The 19,819-nt window shown below is 49.3% G+C and overlaps 1 protein-coding gene across 1 annotated transcript in view; it reads left to right on the top strand.

Moving 5' to 3' along the window:
• LOC120841320 (flavin-containing monooxygenase 5-like) overlaps nucleotides 1-19,819 on the top strand; it is a 124,622-nt gene that overhangs the window by 46,231 nt on the left and 58,572 nt on the right. The window lies entirely within an intron of this gene.

Raw genomic sequence — 19,819 nt, 5'->3', positions numbered from 1 at the left:
ATTAGTAATGATGCTAAGGTTGCTGTAAATCAAAGTACGTTTAGCCTGGCTAACAGCATCCTAATAGTTTTTGGCAGCGAGTTTGTGGTTTCCCAACAACTTTCAGATGATGAGCCTTCCGCTGCACGGAACAAACCTTTCCTTTTATTTGCTAGTCGTTTTAAAGTTACGTTTTACCACGGTGACTGTGCGTCAAATTTAATCAAGCGGCACGGGATGTGTATGTTACTGAGCCTTGTGGCGGTTTCTTGAAATAAGTCCCAGTTAGATTAACCGTCTGCCTGTCACATGATAGCAAAAATAGATGCACGACAATGCAAAGTTGATCATTAATAGCTAAAAATCGGCTTTACACTAATGCCTAATTACATTTGTGTCTTTATGTATTTAGCTGTTTGAATAATAAAAAGCCGGTGCAGCAAAGTATGGTCGCTAAGATTGGACAAATACGAAATCGGCGACACAAGGTAAGGGCAGTTAGTTGAGACGAGATCAAGTATACTTCATCCGTCAGCTGTAATTCTTGTTGGCTGTTCAACTAGCTGATTATGGTTGAAATTGGAACACATGTTTAGGAAGTGATTGCGTTGGAATGAAGATAAGATTAAAGTGGGGTGTTGGTCTAACCAGGCGATACTGAGGAAATGAAATTCCCCCTCCCCCCCCCCCCCCCCCCCCCCGAAAAAAAGAGAAGAAAAGAAAACATTGGTGATTTGGAAAAAATGGTTACCACAACATGAAGAGCATCGTGTAGCTTGCCCATAAAACTAGTGTTACACTGAGGAGTGCGGTAACAGACACCAAGAATGCATCTCTTAAGATTCATTATCACGTGCTCCCAAGAAAGTTCCAGATGAGAAGCTAAATGTACAGTCAGCACGGAATGAAACACGAACGTCGAAACGCGTGGCCATCGACACAGGCTGCTCCAACTGGCGGGCTCCTGAGAACTAACGGAAATGCGTCGGGGTGTGAGGGTGCGGGTCCTACTAAGACGTGCTCGACCCTCGCGCGGCGCGTCTTGGACTTCTGCGTTTCGCCGGTGGCGCGCTGTGGGCGCCGTCACTCCAGATCCGTTTATTGGGAGAGTGTGGCTATAGTTTGGTTTGAATAGGCGAGCAACAGCCCCTAGCAGTGGTCGTGAGCTCTAAATATGCGACACCACTAATTTAAGCCGTCTTAGCGTTGCTAGAGTGAAAAAGGTCTAGCTATCCGTGACTGAAAAGTTTACGCAGGTGAGTTCTTCGTCACGCCAATATTAAAGTGTAGAATAAACGAACGTGCACCCCAAACCAGGCCCGATTTGCTAGAAAAAGCGTCTCAGCTACCGTGGTCTCAGCTGAGGCGGGGAACGAAAGCACCACCAAAGCCTGCGCACAAGTCGAGCGCGACTTCTCGGCTCAAGACGCCCGCTCGCCCCACCCTTTGCACTGATTTCTTTCAGCCAGTTTTAGCTTAGACGCTATTGTAGCAAGCCGGCCCAGAGCAAACTGTCACCGATACTCCATCTGCACAAACATCAGCAGTGCATAAAAAGGCATGGGCACGAGCGCGTGGCTTTGGAAAGTGCCTCCTATGCACGAGTCCTCGTACAAACAAAACCATTTCGCTGAGCTAGGCTCACGCGCCTGTGCCTTCGTCTTTACTGCAGACATATGTGAGATGGAGTAGAGAGGCCCAGATTGAGCGCTTCTGTTTCACGCTTTAAATGACGTTTGCAACATTGTGACGCAGCGGCCTCCTGATTGATTGACGCTGTGTCCTACCTTTAGTTTACGCTCTAACCGCGGGGGGAGGTTTCGGCGCTGGCGGCGGCCTTTGCTAAGCCCATTGTCTAAACTCTCCTGTTATGTGGCTCTGTCACTCGGGGTGCTTTTGCGTCGCCGCACTTATCCCTCATTCACACTGGAAGCGGATCCTCGCTCCCAAAGCGGTTTCGAACGCGGTTGTTTAGGGAGTATTCACTGGCGGCCATATCCGTGTGCGTTGCTGCTGAGCGCGTGCTGACGGCGAGCTTCCGCAGTCCTTTTCGAGCATGCATTAAGCACCATCAAGGGCGGCAGTTTTAGCAGGCTATTAATGTGAGCTTGTTCAGAGTCAAATTTTAGGGCGATGTTGAGAGTGCATGAGTGAGAAAACGTATTTATTAAAGGAATGGGATACATCAAGAAATCGTGATGAATCGCATTCCTTTGATAAATACGTTTTATCACTCATGCACTCTAAACATCGCCCTCAAATATGGCGTTAAGTGAATACATCCTATAAAGATCCAGTACAATTGCACGCGCACTTGATCTCATCGAGTGCGCGCGCAATTGTACTGGATCTTTACACAACTGCGTTCGCAACCACTTTGCGAACGCGGATCCGCTTCCAGTGTGAATGAGCGGTTAAAGTGCATTCATATAGCAGCAAAATAATTTGATGGCCTAGTTGGTTGAACACAGTACACACAATTAGCGTGACAGGGACGAACACAAGAAAGAAAAAGAAGACGGGACAGAGCGCTCTGTCCTGTGTTCTCTTTGTTTCCTGTGTTCGTGCCCTGTCGCGCTAATTGTGTGTACTGCCTTCATACACACGCGCGCTTTTGCTTGAGTGGTGACATCTCAACCATTTTCCCGTCCAATCCTTTTTATGCATTTTGAAGTGCGCGCATTCCGGTTACTGTGTAATCCGGTGTCACTCACCTCGAGTGCGTAGCTTTGACTAATGCATAGACGCTATTTTACCACCCAAGTCACGCACCGAGTGCGCGAGAGCGTCACAGGCTGGCATACTCAGGGCAACAAAGGATGTCTTCACCCTGAGACAGACAGACATGTAGGCACCCTAGCCGCACTGTCACATCGTCACCCGGTCGACTCCTGTGGCTTGGGCGCGGCGCGAGGAAGTGATGCTATGCGGAGGGCAAGTTCGTCTGCTTCTTGCGCAGAGGGTAGCGGTGACGTCAGAACGCCGAGCCATGATTGGATGATCGCGACCCCCTATCTGGGCGTCGTCTGCTCCTTTGCAACGTCGTCTGCGTCTGTCTTAACTTTCCAGCGACTTTCGGAAGTGCAGGTCTTTACAAGCGAACTCGACTTCGCCTTTCAGAGAGGGCAGACGAAATGACTCGAGCGGTACGTTGTTTTAGTCTAACAATTAGCAGACGCGCATCAAGGAAAGAAGTCAAAGGATTCACTGGCGAGGTGTCCCGAGGTGCCGATGTTTGTTTGCTAAGAACCGAGAGTGAGGGTGTTTAGTATCCGCAAGTTCCCTCCCAAATACGTTCGCCCTCCTTTCGTGTGCGGCGAGACCCCTCTCTCTTTAACGGCGTCGGCGGGTTATCGCGATTGGCGCGGTTGGCGCAGTTAACGTCGCCTGCTTTACGTCGGATAGTCAAAGCGATGGCTGCTTTACCTTTCCTGGATCTGTCAGAGATTCACCGTTTTTTCACCGGCGAGAACGCGGCCTTCGAAAAAGGTGAAAGGACATACCTGAAGGATACGTCCTTTCTTTTGAGGTGAAGGATTTCACTCTAGTTGCGAATGTCCAGGCGCCGTTTAAAAATTGTAGCTACGCGGTAAAGATGATGCTCTGCGATAAAGGTGACATTTTAGAGAGTCACTGTGAGTGCCCTCGCGGGGCTGCAAAGTGCAGCCACATGGTGGATACCGCACTTTACGCGGCTCTAAATAAACTGTCCAAGACGGACCTTCCACAGCAGTGGCTGCAACGCCCCTAAAGCAGCATGCCGCGGCAGGTCGCTCGCTCAGGTAAGAAGTAAACAACATGTTCATCGCAATGTTAAAACGTTTAGTTGCTCGAGTATTTTTAATGGTACCTCGCGTTTAATGAGTTGTTCAAAGGTAATCAGCTAAGGACAGATGACAGCCAATGTAGTGACTGTAAATAAAGAAATGCGGCTGTGCGATCGGTACTGTGAGCACATCATAGCCCAAAAGTGCTCGATCGCTGCTTGTTGTCACAACTTTCTCGCTCGACTGAAAGACTGTTGTCAGCTAGCATAGTACGGTATGTATGTGTGGCGTAAACCCATGTGGCAAAAGTTAAGAAACTTGTGCTAATTTGTGGAAGAGAATCCGAGCAAGATCGGTCGAGCTACCCGAGCGACGTCGAACGTATCACGGAAGTTATGTCGTTGACAAGTTGACACCAAAAGTAATTATTGTTATAATGCAATTAAATGCAAAGGTGAAAGCGAGCTGGACAAGAATGACGAAAATAATCCCTGAAGGGGAACAAGAAAAACAATGGTGTAGATTAATGCTGTAGATGATAGACGCATTAAAGAAATTAAAAATTACATGTATTTTCACTCCTTTACACTAGCAAAGAGAAAGTGAAAGCCGTTTACAACTCCCTGTAACGCCGAATTGGAGCGCAGCTCTTGAGGAGGAGGAGGGAAGGGTACTGAGGGGAGGGTAGACCCTTCCTCCTTCTCCTCCTTCTCCTCCTCCTCCCCTCATTCTTTAATATGCTCCGGGGGGGGGGGGTCACGTGACCTCGGGGGGTGTCAAGTGACTTCGGGGAGGGGGGGGGGTCACGTGACCTCGGGGAGGCGTGACCTGGGGGGTCACGTGACCTTGGGGGTCACGTGACCTTGGGAGGTCACGCGGGGGTCACGTGACTTTAAGGTGACCTTGGGAGGGTCACGTGACCTCGGGGGTCATGTGACCTTGGGGAGGGGACCACGTGACCTCGGGGGTCGCGTGACCTTGGGATGACCTTGGGGGTCACGTGACCTTGAGGTGGCCTTGGGAGGGGTCATGTGACCTTGGGGTGACCTTGGGGGTCACGTGACCTTGGGATGACCTTGGTAACGCCGACGCCAACGGCGACGCCGCTCAAGCCGGAAACGGGCGCCTAAGAGCTGCGCTCTAAAAAGAGAGATAAAAAGAAATATAAAAAAGCGCGATAATTGTTTGTTTCTTTTTAGAACTATGAGCAATTGCAACCCAGGTCAAAGAATAAATTAGAAAACATTAAAGCTTGACGGGTTAAGGAAGAATGTTGAGCCAGCCCATCTCTTTCTCATACAAGGCTATTGATGGAGTGCTTATGCAAGATTCCCCTTGAGACAAGACGGTTTTTGCCTCATAGAGTTCTCTGGATTTCTTTTTAAGATAGCGCTTGCGGATTTTAGTCTATTTAAATATAGGTGTGAAGTGGCAGTCGCGGGCGTGTACGGTGAGAAGCCCCGAATAAGATAATTTAAAAGAAAGGCGATGCTCTCAAAGTCTCACAGTCACACAGCGACCCGATTGTCTAACGTACGCTTTCATACAAGTGAACGGAAGTTCATAACCTACGTTGGCGTTGCAGTGACGTACTTATGAGTATGACTGACGGTGCAACGTTTACTATTTTCAGTTAGGGAATTGATCTTGACACATTTTTTTAGCTCGTTCGGTGCTGATAATGCCACCGATACTTCTTATTTTGAGGCCATTCTTTTGAAGTTGTGAGATATGTTCAGGATATAAGGTATCACAGCCGGCTGGCTTTTTTCTCTCACAATTTCGTTTTCTTCTTCTACTGGGAGTTATCAGGCATTCGCTTACATCAACAATAAATAATTAATTCCTCGGTGAATGCATGAAACACCCAGTAGGATTAAGCGCTCTGTCCTGTCCCCTTTTTTTTCCTCGCTGTTTGCTCTTTTTTATTTATCAATTCATACCGTCTTGAAGCTATTATATCTGAATTATTTTAAGTGCTTTAATTATTTTCTTAACACAACCAATTCAATTCAATTGTGTATTTATTTCAATATAATTGTAAATACCGTTGGAGATAGCTTGAGTGCCTGCCTGGGGTCCGCAGTATGACGCTGAAAAGAAGACATCTACACGAACGTCACTCGACCGCAGCGATATATTGTCACGGATGGTGACAAAAAAACAATAAATAAACAGGCAGAAATAAATGTTCAATGTGGCAAACTTGTGCCAAAAATGAAAGGGTACAAAAGAAAACAGCAGAGCGTCGCGGGCGTTGATGTCGGCGAAACCGCAGGATCGAGCGCAGGGGCGAGCTGACTCTGGCTCGCCACGCGAAGCCCCTTATGTGCACGCGTGGGCTTCTGGAATAATCGGCATGGAAGGTTCGCGCGTAGAACAAGCCCAACATGATTCTCGAATTTTCCAGAACACTAAATAGCATGAATAAACAAAAGACACGTCGCTCACAGGAATCGAACCCTGGCTTTCCGCGTGGGAGACAAGCGCGATAACCATTAGGCCACGCGCGCGCTGCCTACTCAGCCAGCTGCGCGCGCGGCATTACTCCCCTCTTTAAAAAGCGCATCGCCCCGATGCAGCACAAAACAAAGCAAACAAAAAAAAACCCGGTAAACTAAAGAGTCATTTGGAATACATAAGGTCCACTGTCCTATCGACCGTAGTACGGCTTCATGCTCACGACGTGGACGACTTCTGGTCGTGGAGGGCGGCGTGATGAAGTCCGTGTTCAGTCGGGCATCACCTCGTAGTTCAGATCCCCGAGTCGACGAAGCACTTTGTAGGGTCCAAAGTAGCGCTTCAGGAGTTTCTGGCTGAGACCACGGCGGCGGATCGGTGTCCACAGCCACACCCTGTCTCCGGGCTGGAAGTGGACGTCCCGACGACGAAGGTTGTAGCGGCCAGTGTCGACACGTTGTTGGGCTTTAATCCGGAGTCTGGCGAGCTGACGGACTACTTCTGCCCGTTGGGTAGCCAACTGGGCATCATCGATCCCGTCGACAGCCGGTTCGTGAGGTAACATCGCGTCCAGCATTGTCGTCACTTTGCGACCATGAACCAATTGAAATGGTGTAACCCCGGTGGTCTCTTGCACGGCCGTGTTGTAGGCAAAGGTAACGTAGGGCAACACCTCGTCCCATGTCTTGTGCTCCACGTTGGCGTACATGGAAATCATTTTGTTCTTAGCCCGAGACTGAGGCAGGAAAAGAGGAAAGTTTCAAAGTAGAAGAAAAATGAAAAGTCGAGGACACGTCTCTATAACTAAATAGAGACGTGTCCTCGACTGTTCATTTTTCTTCTACTTTGAAACTTTCCTCTTTTCCTGCCTCAGTCTCGGGCTAAGAACAAAATGGTTAACATCCACCAGCTCGCCTGCGCAATCACTACATTATCATGGAAATCATGTCGGCGATGGTCTTGTTGAGTCTTTCCGTCAGCCCGTTGGTCTGCGGGTGTTACGCCGTGGTGCGACGATGGGTCGTGTGGCTGAGACGAAGGACTTCCTGTGTCAGCTGGGCCATGAACGAGGATCCAGGGTCTGAGATCAAGACTTCGGGGGCGCCGTGCCGGAGGACAATGGACTCGATGAAAAACGTGGCGGTTTCAACAGCCGTTCCTGATGGAAGGGCTTTTGTCTCGGCGTACCGTGTGAGATAATCGGTTGCGACGATTATCCATCGGTTTCCTTACGTCGATGGTGGATATGGCCCAAGCAAGTCCATTCCGATTTGCTGGAATGGAGCAGATGGCGGCGCAATAGGCTGAAGAATTCCTGCCGGTCTCGTCGGTGGTTTTTTTCGTCGTTGACACTCGTGGCAAGATCGGGTGTAGTGGTGCACTGTCTTCGTGAGCTTGGGCCAGTAGTATTTTTCGCGTATTCTGGCAAAAGTTCTGCTGTAGCAAAGGTGTCCCGCCGTCGGGTCATCGTGGCAGGCTTGAAAAATTTATTCTCGAAGACTGGAAGGGACCACCAACAGCCACGCCATGTTTTTGTCGCTGAAGTTCTCCTTGTAGAGCACACCTCGCTGGAGGGAGAAGGCTGGCAGCGTTCGTACAAAACCGTGGGGAACGGCGCTTCCTTGTCCCTCTAAATGCACGATGAGTGCTCGCAGGTCAGGGTCGTCTCGTTGGAGTGCTGCCATGTCGCTGACATCCAAAGCGCGAGGAAGCACTCATCGCCGTCCTCTTTGGTGCAGGCAGGAGCCGCCTCGACTGGGGCCCTTGACAGGGAGTTGGCGTCATTGTGCTTCAGGCCGGACTTCTACACCACGGTCATGTCGAACTCCTGCAGTCGTAGGCTCCACCGGGCGAGGCGTCCGGAGGGGTCCTTCAGATTCGCCAGCCAGCAGAGCGAGTGGTGGTCTGTGACCACGCGAAAAGGACTTCCATACAAATATGGGCGAAACTTTGTTATTGCCCAGACGACAGCGAGGCACTCCTTTTCAGTAGTCGAATAGTTCTTCTCCGCGTTAGACAGCGTCCGACTTGCGTATGCGATGACTCGCTCTGCGCCCTCCTGCATTTGGACTAGTACCGCACCGAGTCCGGTGTTACTGGCGTCGGTGTGGATCTCGGTTTCAGCAGACTGTTCGAAATGGCCAAGAATCGGGAGCGTCTGGAATCTTCGTTTGAGCTCGTCGAATGATCTCTGGTGCTCTTCTTTCCACTCGAACTTTACGGCGTCCTTCGTGAGGTGTGTCAGCGGTGCGGACAGCTTGGCGAATTCTCAAACAAAGCGCCTGTAGTAGGCACAGAGTCCGAGAAATCTTCTCACGGCCTTCTTGTCAGCCGGCTGCGTAAATGCAGCTACGGCGCGGGTCTTCTCGGGGTCAGGTAGAACACCTTTGTTGTTCACGACGTGGCCTAGGAACTTTAGTTCCCCATAGGCGAACGGACACATTGTTGGCTTGAGTGACAGGCCTGCGGTCTTGATGGCTTGAAGCACGGCTCGAAGTCGTCTTAGGTGTTCGTCGAAATCTCGTGAGAATACCACGACATCGTCCAGGTAGACGAGGCAGCTCTGCCATTTCAGACCTGCCAGCACGGTGTCCATGACGCGCTGGATTGTGGATGGAGCTGTGCAAAGTCCGAACGGCATTACTTTAAATTCGTGTGTTCCGTCGGGAGTGACGAAGGCAGTTTTCTCCCGGTCACGTTCGTCGACTTAAATCTGTCAGTAACCACTCTTCAGGTCCATTGACGAAAAATATCGGGAGTGGCGTAGTCGGTCTAACGTATCGTCGATGCGGGGAAGCGGATAAACGTCCTTCTTCGTCACAGCGTTCAGTCGACGATAGTCCACGCAGAACCGCAGGCTGCCGTCCTTCTTCTTTACAAGGACGACTGGGGACGCCCATGGACTTCTTGAGGGTTGAATTATATCGTCGAGCATCTCCTGGACTCGATCTTGAATCACTTTCCTTTCCTCTAAGGAGACTGGATACGGCGACTGGTGGACAGGGAGTGCGTCGTCGCCGGTAATAATGCGATGTTTCGCCATTGGTGTTCGGGGAACTTTCGCTGTCGTGGCAAAACAGTCACTGTATTCGGCAAGGAGATTAACCAGTTGCCGACGCTTCGGAGCTGGGAGGTCGGGGTCGATGTCGAGCGGCGGCGGCGTCGTGATCATCTGCTGTGACGACGAGGTTTCCTCGGAGATTGCGGTGACCACGGCTGGCGCCTGAAGCTCCTCGATGTGGCCCACGGTGGTACCCTTCGTTAGGGGCTGCGGCTCCACTCGAAAGTTGGTCACAAGAACAGTTGTACGTCCTTCTTGGAGGTCCGTTAAGCCTCGTGCGACACCAATTCCGTCTTGGAGGAGCAGTTGGACGCTGCCTTCCAGAAGAGCTTCACCGTGCATGGCTGCGTCGGTTATAACTGTGACGAAAACCCTCGACCGCGGTGGTAGATTCACATGGTCGGCGATAACTCGGATAGCGGTTGACGTCGTGTTCGTCTCCGCCGGCGGCAGGACAGGATTTCGCAGCGTCAACTGGTTTGCCGTGAGGTCGATGACGGCGCCATACTCGCAGAGAAAGTCCATTCCGAGGATAACGTCTCTCGAACAGTCTTGCAGAACGACGAACTTCACAGGGCACATCTCACCGTGGATCTCGACGCGAGCTGTGCATCTCCCGACTGGTGTGATGAGGTGCCCTCCGGCGGTGCGTAATTGAGGTCCATCCCACGGGGTCGTGACTTTTCGAAGGCGGCGGGAGAGCCTCCCACTCAAGACTGAGTAGTCTGCTCCGGTGTCCACGAGTGCCGATGCGTCAAGGCCGTCGATAACAACGTTTAAGTTGTTGGACACCGATGCAGGAGCGTCGTTGTGATGCGTAGAGTCGGGAGAGTGGGAGCGCTCCGTCGTTCTTGGGGGCTCTTTACGTCGGTCGTCTTCGGCAGCTCCAGCTCCAGGCGTTGCCGCGACAAGTTTCCCCGGCGAGGAGCGAGGGGCGACAGGCTTTCACGTCGGGGTCGGTGCATCGGCGAAGCTGGACGTCGTGGCGAAGGCGATCGGAACTATCGGCGGGACGCAGGCTTGGGGGATTGAGGTCGTCGCAGGTACTCGTCGATCTCCCGAGGGTGTTCACCGTACCGGGGGCGCGGGTCGTTTGGGTGGAATACGCGCAACCCGAGTCGTCGGTATGAGCATCGGCGGTACATATGGTCAGCTTCCCCGCAGTGGTCACACAGCGGTCATCGGTGGGCCGTCCTTCAGACGTCTGTCTTCCTCGCCGCAGGTCGCTCTGGGTGAACGTGCGCTTGATCTTCCTGTCGTCGGGGGTACTGCGGCGTTGGGGCGTCTCTTCGGGGTGGCGCTATTGCTTGGCGGGAAGCTTGCGGCGGTCGACGGGCCATAGCGGCGGAGCTCAACGTCGGTTCCTCCGGTGCCACCGTGGTGACGGGAGCCTCTGGTTGGAGCGCCCGATGCACTTCTTCTCGGACATCCTCGGCGATGGAAAGGGTTGGCGGACGGCTGGTGGTTGGCACCAATCTTCGCAGTTCCTTCCGGACGACCTCCCGGATAATTTCGCGGATGTCCGTACCAGGAGCGTTTTCGCCGCTAAGCAGCGCGGTTGCAGTGACGCTTGGCTGCCGCTGGTAGTGGCAAGCGCGCGCTTGGAGGGCGCGCTCGATGTTTGTCGCCTCGGTGAGGAAGGCGTCGACGGTTGCCGGCAGGTTGCGGACGAGGCCTCCGAAGATGTCGTCTCTCACCCCGCGCATGAGGATTCGTAGTTTCTTCTCTTCTGTAGTCCGAGGGTCGGCGCGGGCGCTCAGGCGCAGAGCGTCCTCTACGAAGCCGGTGATGCTCTCGTTGGGGCCCTGGGTCCTGGTTCGCAGTAGGTCCTCGGCTCTCTCTCGGCGGTGGTGGTTGACGAACGTAGCCTTCATATCGGTCTTGAAAATGTCCCACGACGTCAAAGAGGACTCATGGTTCTCGTACCAGTGCTTGGTGGTCCCCTCAAGCGAAAAGTAGACGTTGTGCAGGCGCTGCTCGTTGGTCCAGCAATTGTGGCGGGCAACGCATTCATACCGGTCAATCCAGTCTTCGACGCCTTCGTAGAGTTCACCGTGGAAGGGGGCAGCCGTCCACGGTGCGACGGGCACGTCGATGACGCAAGAAGCGGCGGGGGCTTGCGACTGGTTGGCCATCGTCGTCTTCTTCGGCTTGGGCTTGTCCAGCAGCAAACCGTACTCAGGATCCTCTCCCTTGGTGCGGCGGCTGATCCGAGTTTCAGGTTCCGCGGTGAGTGGTCTTCTCACCGAGCCGGGAATCGGACTTGCACTGCGGGCCCTTGGAGGGGAACGTTGCACGGGCATGCAGTACTCCACACCTCCACCAAAATGTCATGGGTGGTGACAAAAAAACAATAAGTAAACAGGAAGAAATAAAAGTTTAATGTGGGGAACTTGTGCCAAAAATTAAAGGGTATAAAAGAAAACAGCAGAGCGTCGCGGGCGTCGATGTCGGCGAAACCGTAGGATCGAGCGCAGGGGCGAGACTGACTCTTGCTCGCCACGCGAAGCCCCTTATGTACACGCGTGGGCTTCTGGAAAAATCCGCATGGAAGGTTCGGGCGTAGAACATTCGGGCCTGGAACAAGCCCGAATGCAACTGAGCATGCCCCCATTCTACCGCGCGGCGGCGCAACACCTCCTAGATAACAAGGTCGTAGGGCTGAATAAGATGGCGTCATCAGAGAAGGCCAACGATGGGTACAGATGAGTCACGACGAGTTTGTCAACGTTCGGCTCAAACTTGACTCGAAGGAGCGCTGACACCGCACTTGTTTCCAATCTGTGTCCAGCGTTGGCCTTCTCTGATGACGCCATGTCATTCAGCACTACAGCTTTGTAATCTCGGAAGTGTTGCGCAGCGCCTCCGCCTCTCTGGCTGCGCGAAAGCTGTGCTCGTGACTTTGCCGAAAACGAAGGAGCTCGTTTCGATGAAAACACGCCAGTGTCTGTCAGATTGTCAGCGCCAGAGAGAGAGGGAGTGGTTGACCCTTGCTGACGTCAGCGTCGTACCCGGATCACCTTTTCCCATTTTTCTCCAACTCTCCCGGCGCTTACAAACGAAAGTCACCGCCGGATTTTCGTCAGCACGAACCTTCTTACGCTAACGCATTAAAACGCGAGCGCACTCACTAAAGACTCAATGTCACGTTGTATTCAGTACATTTGGTATAGCCAATCAACGTACAAATTAAAAAAAAAAGAACTGCATGACCGTGAAATCTTGAAGCTGCTTGATCGGGTTTATCGGCCCGTAGTGTTGGCTTCGCCTTGATCTTTAGGCAAGGCGAAGTCAAAATTCAGGTCTTAAGGCCACACCAGGGAAGGGTATCCGGCACGGCGCTGCAGAAAAAACAGCGAATTAATTTTTTTACCGACTGGAGATCTTTTGTCGTGCAACCGAAGTCTGGATTGCAGACCGCCTTCTCAGTAATAGGCCTCCGTTAGACTGTGAGCACCTCGGACACATTAAAACCCGCCAAATGGGGACCCTTGGCCAGCGCTTTGCCTCAGAGCCACCGATACTTTTTTTATATATTATTTCAGGTTAAGCTTCACCGAGACGGCTATGAAACAAAATGTAGTCGCACAATTGCCACAAGTCACAATGGAATTTCAAAAACAATCTCTTAATTTGATAAAAAAAAATAATTCGCGATCATGGGGGAACTGGATCCGCCCGAATCCTTTTCAAGGCGTCAATTTCCTTTGGGCATACCAATACACAGAGAAACGCGGGTAAAAGCAGCTGCGATACACTCGCATCCTCACAATTGTTGTTCTTTCATTTCTGGCTCGCTCACTGCAAGCATACACGCATCTGACACCCCGACATTTCGTTCTCTCATCACGTCATTTTGGCCTCTGAGGCGGTGTTCTAAGCGGCACATGATGACAAGTGCAAATCAAGACATTCTTGAACACGTGTCGCAATCTCTATTACATATTAGAAAACTGCAAGGTGCCGTGACTGAATGCGAAAGGTTTGCGATTGAATATTGAACTTTACGTGCAATCTCTACATATGCAGTTCGTAGGAAATGTAATATCAAGAGATGCCTCGTATTTATTGTCTTGTTTTTTTTCGTTAGCTGACATTAGTCTAGTTTTTAGAGCACGAGGAAATAACACAATTTTAAAGTTCATAGGGTATTTAAAAACAATATTCAACAGACCTTTCACGTAAATTATCGTGGCCATTGGAACGTCAGAAGTGGAGAAGAACAATTCTTCAATGTCATAAACTGTTGTCTATTAAATGGTAAATATTAAAGTAACAACTAACAATAAACGTAATATCGATACATTCAAGTGTACTTAAAAACAGTTATTTAATTCAGCATTACCATTGTGATTGTACAATACTATGAAAGTTATAAACCTTCCAAAATGAAGCAAAACTGCATGCACGGTGAGCTGCCACCTGAAAGAAGTACTGAAGCGAAAAAAAAAGAAAAAAAAATATTATTTTTTTTAGAGAAAAAAATCGGGACACTTTATTTTTTTTTTTTTTCAGAATTTGTGTGCGAGTTTGTTTTTGCGTAATATTGACGTTTTAGAGGCAATTCAGGTGGCAATCATGTCCCGTTCTAAGCCACGCCCTCAAATCAGTGGCTCCGCCCATTACTACTGGATTGGCTTGCATGCTCGACCGAGCATGCTAGGAAGCCTATTGTCTCCATTTTCCCGGCATCCGGTGCGTCTAGTTTGAAAGCCTGACAACGCCGTCTTGTAGTGCGAGGCGACGCGCGGCAGCCTCCGACATCGTCTGCTATTCTACACAACCATCGATCGTCGTCTGCAACGCCTGGAAGACGCGGATATGACAGCTGCGCGTCGGCGTGCGTTTTCGCCTTTGTCCGTCTGCTATTTCGCCTCCGCACTCAAACCTCTGCAACGCTTGCTAGGCGCCACCATGAAAGTGGTGTTCTAGCGTTTCACCATAAACAAGCCACGGCGCCAGAGTCTAATTCAAGCGTCTTCCAGCGTCTGCCGAAGTGCGGTAAATCGAGCGAAAGGACTAAAAAAATTCACCAAAACAAATATAAAGTCTTTCCAGCTTTTTTGTTCTCGTTACTTACTCGCATCTCATCCGCGAGCAAGGTGGGTGTGCTTCACAACGCACAACTAAAACGCGACCTAAAAAAATTCGCATTCGCAGGCCAGGTGCACTGCAAAACCTAAAGCTGCTTTCCTTTCGCAAAAAAAAAAAAAAAAATGACGGGAACAAGCCTGGATAAACTAGACGCGAGATTGCCTCTAGCCAAATATCTCACAAGTTCGCACCTGCGTAGGTATATTCTCGGTATTGGAACCATGGTGGCAATCGCAAGGGCTGCATAGTTCGCAGAGCAGTAGGGCTTCTTTTATGGGAACCAATATCTTTATGTAGCATCAGCATGTGCAAAAAAACAAATCACGCCTGATCAACTAACATATTCAGACGGAAACTCTATGCATAGGCCAGTCACGCTACCGCCCACTACAAATCCAAAGCTCACCCACAGCGCAAACAGCGCTTCCGAGGGCGTGTGTTTACGACAGTTGCTTGCTGCAAGATAGAGGGGTTGAGGAGATCTCCGCCTATACACCTCAGTGAACGCAGAACAGATCGCACTTATTAAAATAGACGAGCTCGACGAGATGCTCCCGTTGATTACTCACTCCGAAAACGCCTACGGCCGTGTTTGCTGTCGTTTGAAACCAAAGCGGAAAGGAAACCTCGGGGAAATTTTTGAAAACAATAATGACTCCATCTAAATTATTTGTTTCTCAAACAAAAAAGAAACTATTATCGATTAAAACACTATTACGGCACGGAGTGAAAATTTCGCCATTAACATTTCACACGTCAATCACCTCTCCAATATTGAGAGCCGAGAAAAAGTTCTTAGTTTTGAAAGCACCGGGTGGGACCCAGAGCAGGGCTGCCCGCCCCCCCCCCCCCCCCTTTTCCCTAAGTGGCGTCTAACGGCGTAAATATGGGTAGACAAAATTGTCTTATTAGAAAATTTTCGAAATATTATTAAAATCATTAAGAAAATCTTTTCTTCCCGTCAGCGTCCCTTTGACGGTGAATTGGTAGTATTCCATTTCATTCGTTTTTTTTTTTTTTTTCTCATCTTTTACTTTTCTGGGAACAGCAATACCATAAAACGAGCATAAAACCGATGAACTCTGCACACGCGACATTGACTCGCTCGTAAAACGATTTCACGACGACAGCTGTTAAGGGCTCATCCACCGCACTTCAAATGTTCGTGGAGGACGTTGTTGGGCGACCGTCGTCGATGCCGACAGACGCATGAAAAACGTAAACCCTCCACCATTCGCCTCGTTTTTTCCCAGATTTCAATCCCCTGATCCGCTCATTATGAAGCGAGAACGCTGCCACAGAGCCAGGCCAGCTGCTTCGACGCACCGCAATAATAAACCTGACGAGTTGAGGACACCTGGTCCAACGCGTCTCACGCAGCACCCACTAGACCACCGCGCAAGTGCTGGTGATGTCGCATCACGCCATCTGAGTCTCACACAGGGATGGGCAGTATTTCAAATACAAGTATTTTCAAATACTTTGTGTATTTTGCATTGTATTTAATTACAAATTGGGTAATGTATTTGACGTGTGTATCTAAATACTAAAACGTGGGTATTTCAAATACAATTGTAATTAAATACAATTTTGTGGGTGAAAATACATCCCTCAAATTTATTGTCGCTGTCCAGAGCAGGAAGAAAACTACGTTCTGCGCCGAATGCAGTGTCTCTCAACCAAGCACAAGCGTTTAGTGACTTTGTGACTACGGTGATAGTCCAGGGCAGGAATAGTGACGAAATCGACGTTCACAGGCAGACTGGCTAAATAAGTGCCTGTGACCACTTGTCATGCTTTCCAGCCTGATTTCCCCCCATATTTTTGCCTGGAACATTCTAAATGCGCGGGTCGTCCAGATTTTCGTAACTGGTGCGTGTTGCTACAATAAAAAATTCTCTAGCTAGTGCTGCGCGTCTTGGTAGTCTCGGTTCTTTGTTGGTCTATACCAAAATGTAATCGACAAAAAAAGCTGCTTGAAGCTTTGTACTTTTTTCACCTATTACGTCCAAGCTGATTAATTTTCTTGTGATTATATTTTTATTACGTTTCTAGAGCCTCGCACACTAACTCCCGAGTGTGCAATGCAAAATTAAAATGAGATACCCAGAAACCCGTTGCAGGTGCCCTGAAATCGCTGACGCAAATTTTAAGGAATGTATTTGGAAAAGTATTTGGAGGGAGACCAAATACATTTGGTTGTATTTGTATCTTGTATTTAAATACTTTTTTGGAAATGTAATTATATTTTTAATTAAATACATTTTCGCTGAACTATTTTGTATTTGTATTTCGATAAACATTTGCATGTATTTTGCCCATCCCTGGTCTCACACCACGTCCGTTAGATGGTTTCTTTGCGTATAAGAAAATTGTACATGATTGTAAACCTGAGACTGGGGCCCCAGTCTCAGGTTTACAATTATGTTCAACTTACACCAGCTCGCCTGCACTCTATTTTTTTTTTTAATTGTATCGCAAATTCCTATGCAATTTTTTTTTTTGAATGCGTGAAACGTTCTAGCATTACCAGCGTTTAGGGATATTGGCACCTCGTGACTGCACCGATATGCAATCGGTGTAACGTAATGGAAATTTCCCGCTAGATTTGGCGGTGAAGCTGAATTGGTGTATAGGTAACGTTACATCAGGTCAAGTGACGTCAATTTGCCTGCTAAATTTAGTTTGGAAAGTGAATTTATGTGTAGGTCACGTGACGTCATTTTTCCCCGCTATATTTAGCGGGGAAGACTGAATTGGTGCTGAAGTAATGTGATGTCATTTTTTCCGCTAAATCTAGCGGGGAAGTTTAATCAGGCTTCACAAAATCGTTTGAGCCGAAGAACGTTTTACGTTAAAAATAAGCGAGCAGACATTGGGGAATTGTAGTAGACCGTTTCGGCAGACCGCTAAGCACCCTGATAGCGCTCCGTAATCCGCCACAAGACCTTGAACTACGCAGAGAAGGCTGACGGCGCGCATGCGCAGCTGCGGCGTTTCCTTCACAGATATTGTAGCGGAGGAGAAGAACGGTCTACTACAATACCCTATTGGCGATGGCTGCTCCACGTAAGGTGCCGAACGCAGCAGAAGAAGCGAAGCACGTCACCACAAAGTAGTATGAAGGTCACCAGGTTTACTCTGAGATACGTAAGGAAACCTTAGGGTCCGTTAAGGTGTGGCAGTTATGGTTGCGACTGTACTGCAGATTCACACGGGGCTTTTTTGTGTTATGGCATTGCTTCTTGTAGAAATGTGGAGCTTGAAATAAACTAGTCGCAAGGCAGAACCCCTGTTTATCTTTCTGTGTATTTCTCCGCCTGCTCTTTTTTTTTTTTTTTGCGCTGATGCTGTTTATAATTATGATTCCTGAAACCTGTTTCCCACTGGTGTGTTTAGTACATCCCAAAAAGTGGACCCTCGATGTCCGCCTCTTAACATCCTAAAGTGTCATGTCGTCGCCTTCCGCGATCCTGGCCGCGTGACAATAGTGGTTGTGGATGTGGCAGATGCCTGTTCTGCTGCAGGTCGCTCTTCATGTTAGCAGGCCAGGGAAACTCCAGCAGCCAGGAGTTGGGAGTCAGTGAAGGCCATGAAACCACGGCGCTCGTGCCTTGACACTCGCTTTCGATAGTACTTTTAGCCGGGACCTTTAGCAACAACTGCCAGAATCGCGGCATCAAAAAACGAGACATGCCTTCTTCCAGGGAGTCATTTGTTGCCACATCGAGGCACTGTTGATATTCGTAGAAAATAGGACGCCAAACACACGAGTCAAAGACGCGTTCTAGACACCGCACTCTAATGAATCGCTTACACGGCCAGGCTTCCAACTTATGAAGCTCCATTGCACCAGAAACTCAATCAGGGCACAGTACGATCTAAGAGACACTCAGGAGTGTGGTGTTCCACGAAAGGGCATGAGGTCCGTCCAGCCTACAGGCGAAATATGGTTCGTAGCCCAAGTACGGGAATTTAACCCTGCTCACCCAATGTGTGTGTAGATCTTCCCTTGCTTCCGGTTCGTTGAAACATTTTCCGTCCAAAAATAAAAAAAATACCGACGCTGATGATATGCAGTTAAATAAAAAAAACAAAAAAACGACGTTGATGATATGCAGTCGAGGGCATCACATGCCGTCAAAAAGCCCCCCAATTCTACATTTGCCAGGGCGCATGCCAAACAAGAACACTGTTCTCGAACGGCGTGACAGAAGGAAGCAGAAGTTCGAAAATGTGGCAGATTAGTCAACCGCTGCCTATGCGGAGCGCAATTTCGTCTGCTTCTTGCACAGGAGATGCGATGATGTAAGAACGCCGAGTTCTCATTGGCTGCTTGAAAAAAAATACCGGGTAGATCTCAAGGCATCTAACATCGAGGCCTACCCACTATGCTTCCAATCAAAGCCATTCAGAACTCGGTATCGTTCTGACGTCACCGGAACCCCTGCGCTCAAGATGCAGACGTCTTGCTCCCCGCATTCATTGGCGACGCAAAGGACGCTTGGGGCGCTTCGATAATTGGCTGTTAAAAATTCTTCCTCCACGCCCGTTTCATTTTTACAGTGCATATCGTTTCCTCGAAGCCTAAGTATAGTACTTCGGTCGTACTTAATTTAAATAATAAGACGCAAATTGTCGACCAGTTCGGGATTGAAGAAATAAAAATCCCCTTAAAGGGAAGTGGAAGTGCTCTTCTATTTAAGGAAAAACACTTTGTCTTTATTTCCCCTCCAGGATCTCGAATATCAAGTTATTTTTGAATTTGGTGCAGGAAGGCAGCAGCAAATGATTTTCAAAGTAGCACTGATGGCCCTATATCCCGGAGCGTCTGTCACAAAAAGAGTCCTCGGAACCTCCGATCTCGCGCATCTTAAGCGCCTTTCAAAGCGCTGCACGCGCAATCTTCGTATTTTTAAAAAGGTCAAGAAAATAGGTCATGACATAACGACTGGTGCCAGTGCGGGGGATGTTGGAATTGCAACCTGGCAACCTTGTATATGCACGCGTGGCCCTCAAGCAAGACGCGCTTGGCGGCCGAAATATCCTCTCATGATGTAACGACTGGTAGGAGATTATTTGTGTTTTCTTGCTTTAAGTCATATCTTTACGAAAAACCATTGTGATATTCAGATTCACGGGATAAAACTACGCTAGAACCAACCACCATCTTATTTTCTGAAAAAAGTATTTCAGCTTCCCTTTAATGGCACCACCGAACGCCTTGGCGCAAATCTCTCAGAGTATTACTGGGTTGAAAGGTTGCAGTGACGTGATTTGGATTGGGAAATGTTGCTTCAAGCATTGACTTTACTTTTGCAATCTTGCATCATCAACAGAGCGAATTTGAGGGGGAGAGGACGGAAAGGAGGAAGGCATTACCGCACCGTTAACCTAAGTCTCCCAAGAACCCAGGGGGCTGTTAACGAAAAGAGATGACATACCCAGATTCTTTCAA

Source organism: Ixodes scapularis, unplaced genomic scaffold, assembly GCF_016920785.2.
Source record: "Ixodes scapularis isolate PalLabHiFi unplaced genomic scaffold, ASM1692078v2 PGA_scaffold7__128_contigs__length_106722199, whole genome shotgun sequence".
Taxonomy (NCBI): domain Eukaryota; kingdom Metazoa; phylum Arthropoda; class Arachnida; order Ixodida; family Ixodidae; genus Ixodes; species Ixodes scapularis.
This window is presented reverse-complemented; position numbering and strand designations above follow the sequence as displayed.